The sequence below is a fragment of the Chlorocebus sabaeus genome, chromosome 9 (genome assembly GCF_047675955.1).
Source record: "Chlorocebus sabaeus isolate Y175 chromosome 9, mChlSab1.0.hap1, whole genome shotgun sequence".
In the NCBI taxonomy this organism is placed as follows: Eukaryota; Metazoa; Chordata; class Mammalia; order Primates; family Cercopithecidae; genus Chlorocebus; species Chlorocebus sabaeus.
Window position 1 is genome coordinate 126578023 of NC_132912.1, and position 4821 is coordinate 126582843.

At 51.8% G+C, this 4821-nt stretch overlaps 1 pseudogene; it reads left to right on the top strand.

Moving 5' to 3' along the window:
- The first annotated feature begins 1467 nt into the window (after positions 1–1467).
- LOC103216829 (Y-box-binding protein 2 pseudogene) lies at positions 1468–2568 on the top strand (annotated as a pseudogene).
- The last annotated feature ends 2253 nt before the right edge of the window (positions 2569–4821 follow it).

The window sequence follows — 4821 nt, forward strand, 5'->3', positions numbered from 1 at the left end:
CTCAAGCGATTCTCCCAAAGTGCTGGGATTATGGGCATGAGTGACTGTGCCCAGCCCCTGATTAATTTTATAAACGAGATAAGGGCAGTTTTACCCAAGTTAATTTCAGAGAAGAGCAGAACTTTCAATGGAAATTTTAAACAAGTAGAATCAATATCCTGAAGCAGTTCTTCAAAGGATTATAACAGAAGATGAAGCACGGCTTTACTAGTGTGATCCTGAAGAGCAGGCACAATCGAAGCAATGGCTACAAAGGAGTCAAAGCAAAACAGACTAGTCAAGGGCAAAGGTCATAGCCACATGTTTGGGGATGCTCAAGGCATTTGGTTTGCTGACTTTCTGGAGGACTAAAGAATGATAACATTTGCTTATTATGAGAGTGTTTTCAAAAAGTTAGCCAAAGCTTTAACAGAAAACCTCCCAGGTAATCTTCACCAGAATCCTTCACCACAAGAATGTTCCTGCTCATTCCTCTTGTCAGACAAGGGCTTTTATGAGGGTTTCAGTGAGAAATCATTAGGCATGCACCTTACAGTCTTGATTTGGCTTCTTCTGCCGCCTTTTTGTTTCTTTATCTTAAAATAATAATTTTACAGAATCTTTTTTTTTCTTTTTGTTTCTTAATCTTAAAAATATTAATTTTTATTTCATTTTTTTTTGAGACAGAGTCTCTGTCACTCGGGCTGGAGTGCAGTGGCGTGATCTCAGCTCACTGCAACCTCTGCCTACTAGGTTCAAGCAATTCTCGTGCCTCAACCTCCCAAGTAGCTGGGATTACAGGTGTGCACCATTATGCCCAGCTAATTTTTGTATTTTTGGTAGAGAAGAGCTTTCACCATGTTGTCCAGGCTGGTCCCCAACTCCTGACCTCAAGTGATCTGCCCACCTTGGCCTCCCACAGTGCTGGGATTACAGACATGAGCCACTGCACCCATCCTTAATCTTAAAAAATCTTTAAATGGCACCCATTTTCCTTTAGTTAATAACATAAAAAAGACTACATTGACAGAGTTAAATTCCCAGGACCCTCAGTTCTTTAAGAACAGACTAAATGGCTGGTATCATCCTGTATTAGTCCATCTTCACACTGCTATTTATTAGAAAAGGGGTTTAATTGGCTCATGATTCTGCAGGCTGTGAAGGAACCATGGCAGTATCTGCTTCTGGGAAGGCCTTGGGAAGCTTTTACTCAGGGCAGAAGGCAAAGTGAGAGTAAGTGTGTTACATGGCAAGAGCAGGAGGGACGGTGTGGGTGGGCAGGAGGTGCTATACACTTTTAAACAGTCAGATCTCACAAGAACTCACTGTCATGAGATCAGCATCTAGTGCTGTCCTCAGGGATAGTGCTAAACATTCATGAGAAATGGGCCCCTGTGACCCAGTCACCTCCCACCAGGCCCCACCCTCCAGCCTGGGCGACAGAGGGAGACTCCATCTCAAAAAAAAAAAACGGTGCAGCGATTAAGAATGAAGACATTGGCGTGCAGGCGAGGCTCAGAGCGCGAGGACCGAGCAGGGCAGCGGGTTCGCGAGCCGGGGGGAGGGGCCGGGGCTGCGGCGGAGGACGAGGCGGTGGCGGCGAGGGCCGGTACTGGACCCGGAGGGAAGAACGAGGTGGAGGCTGCAGCGGTGGCGACAGCGGTCCCTGCGGCGACGGTGCCCGCGACGGCGGCAGGGGTGGAAGCGGTGGTAGCAGTGGTGGTACCGGTGCCCGCAGGGGAGCCGCAGAAAGCAGGTGGCGGGGCGGGCGGCCGGCCACGGCGGGGACAGAGCCGCCTTGAACCCCGCTGCCGGGGCCCCGCACCCCGGGCAACCAGGCGACGGCAGCCTCGGGAACCCCCGCCCCCACCCCTCCCCCGATCCGGCCGGCCCGGAGTCAGGCGGACGAGCCAGTGCTGGCAATCCGAGTCCTGGGCACTGTCAAATGGTTCAGCGTCCGGAGTGGTTACGGATTCATCAACCGGAATGACACCAAGGAAGACGTCTTTGTTCACCAGACAGCTGTTAAAAGAAACAACCCCAGGAAGTTTCTGCGCAGGGCTGGAGATGGGGAGACTGTGGAATTTGATGTGGAAGGAGAGAAGGGTGCAGAAGCCACTAATGTAACTGGGCCCTGGGTGGGGGTGTGCCCGTGAAGGGCAGTCGTTATGCCCCCAACCGACATAGGTTCCGCTGATTCATCCCCGGCCTCCCTCAGTTGTCCCACCACCCATGGTGGCAGAGATCCCCTCCGGGGACAGAACCTGGCAGCGAAGGGGAACGGGCGAAGACTCTGGGCAGTGGCCCAGATGACGGCGCCCCCCACCCTTCTTCTACCTATGGCGGTTTGTGCGAGGTCCCCGGCCCCCCAACCAGCTGCAGCCTATAGAGGGCACTGAGGGGGTAGAATCCAAAAAGACAGCCCCATTGGAGGGGCACTAACAGCAGAGAGATGAGCGGGTCCCCCCCGCCCAGATTCCGGCCCAGATACCTAAGGCCTTTCCGCCTAGGCCACCCCAGCAGCCTACCACGGAAGGTGGGGACGGTGAGACCAAACCCAGCCAAGGAAATTATTTTTTTTTAATTTAATAAATAAATAATAAAAAAGAATGAAGACATTTATGCGGCCAACAAACATATGAAAACAAAGCTCATTATCACTGGTCATTTGAGAAATGCAAATCAAAACCACAATGAGATACCATCTCATGCCAGTTAGAATGGCAATTATTAAAAAGTAAGGAAATGACAGACACTGGCGAGGCTGTGGAGAAATAGGAACGCTTTTACACTGTTGGTAATAGTGTAAATTAGTTCAACCATTGTGGAAGACAGTGTGGTGATTCCTCTAGAACCACAAGTACCATTTGACACAGCAATCCTATTACTGGGTATATACCCAAAGGATTATAAATCATTCTACTATACAGACACATGCACACATATGCTTACCACAGCATTGTTTACAATAGCAAAGACTTGGAACCAACCCAAATGTCCATCAATGATAGACTGGATAAAGAAAATGTGGCACATATACACCATGGAATACTATATGGCCATAAAAAAGGATGAGTTCATGTCCTTTGCAGGGATATGGATGAAGCCGGAAGCCATCATTCTCAGCAAAGTTAACACAGGAACAGAAAACCAAACACAGCATGTTCTCACTCATAAGCGGGAGTTGAACAATGAGAACACATGGATGCAGGGAGGGGAACATCACACAGCTGGGCCTGTTGGAGGGTGGGGTCTAGGGGAGGGAGAGCATTAGTACAAATACCTAATGCAGGCGGAGCTGAAAACCTAAATGACAGTTTGATAGCTGCAGCAAACCACCATGGCACATGTATACCTATGTAACAAACCTTCATATTCTGTACATGTATCCCAGAACTTAAAGTAAAATTAAAAAAAAAAAAAAAGTTAAGCCAAGGGTCACAGATTGGATATCTAAGTGTGTCTTTTAGGCAGAGCAGGGCATGTGGATTTATCTGTGTTATCTCAGCTTTTCATCGAGACTGCGGACACTCCTAAGCCTGCACAGTAGCGGCTTCTTCTCCAGATCCTCTGTCCCTCCGAACACCAACCCCAGCCCTAACCCAACCCAGCAAATCTCCTTCACTGCCAGAGGGGCGAGAGCAAATGGAGAGGAGGAGAGAGAAAGCAAGTAAAGGAGAGGAGAGAGCAGAAAGGACTCAAAGACAAAGTGGACAGGGAAAGGGAAGGTCAGGGCCAAGCAGGATGAGCACCTGGGTCCAAGATGGAAATCCCAGACCTCAGCATGTTGAACTAAGGCTGGGAAGGTGCTCAGATAACACAGGGAGGCCCTGGGAATAGGGCCAGGGGTGTCGGAGCCCAGCAGCCCCTGGACCTGTTCCATCCTGTTCCATCTAGGAACAGAGTGGTTCGGGGAACAGGAAGAAGCAGAGCCTGCCTGCATAGGACTGCGAAGACACAGAGGCAAGGCTTAAGGAGAGAAGAGAGCAGAGAGGAGACGGGAGAGGCCAGGGAAGACAGAACGCTGGGCAGAAGTGGAGAAGGCAGAGGCAGGCAAGGGTGAAAAAGGATAGGAGCCCCTGGTGTGTTTGCAGACAGGCCTCTGATCTTGCTTCCACGAACTCCTCATCACTATCATGCCCACTTCCAAGGCCTCCCTGGGAAAAGTGATGGCTCCTTCCGAGGCCCTCCTCAATCATCCACAGTCCTAGGAGGGGGCTTGAGGCCAAAGTATAGCTGGCTCAGGACAGGATTTTGTAAGGATTCAGGAGAGAGGGTTGGGAAGGGGCAACTGTCCCAGGGTGGAAGGACTAGGAGGGCAGAAAGGTGGGGAGGTGTCTGCGCCCCTATCACTTCCAGCGGAGCTGCTGAGCAGACTTCTCAGAGGCCGTGGGAAAAGCCCACAGACGGAGGGGCAGGTGGGTGCACCTCTAGGGGGCCGCCACATCTACTTCCCCGCAACTGGGCGCCTTCAGAACCACGCTCTTGATTGGCTGAGCTGAGACCCAGTCTTTCACCCTCCAGCGCCCTCATCCTTAGTGTCGGGAGCTCCCTAGCCGGGTGAGAGGTGAGCCACGAAGCCTGGGGAGTGTCCAGCGGACAGCCTCTCTCCGGAAAGCCGGGAGGGAAAGGCTTCCTGGCTGCAGTGTCCACATTGGCCACCAGGGAGCAGCGCAGGACTGCCTTTTGGCGCCTCCTGGTCTCCAGCGAGCAGGTCTGCAGAACCCCAGGGGCGTGGGGACCGGGCTGCCACTCCCGGCCCCCGCCCCCTTCCACACCCTTCCCACAGCTCCTCTGCAAAACGCCTTAGGAATTCAAGCAGCTTGGGGAAAGTGGCGAGTT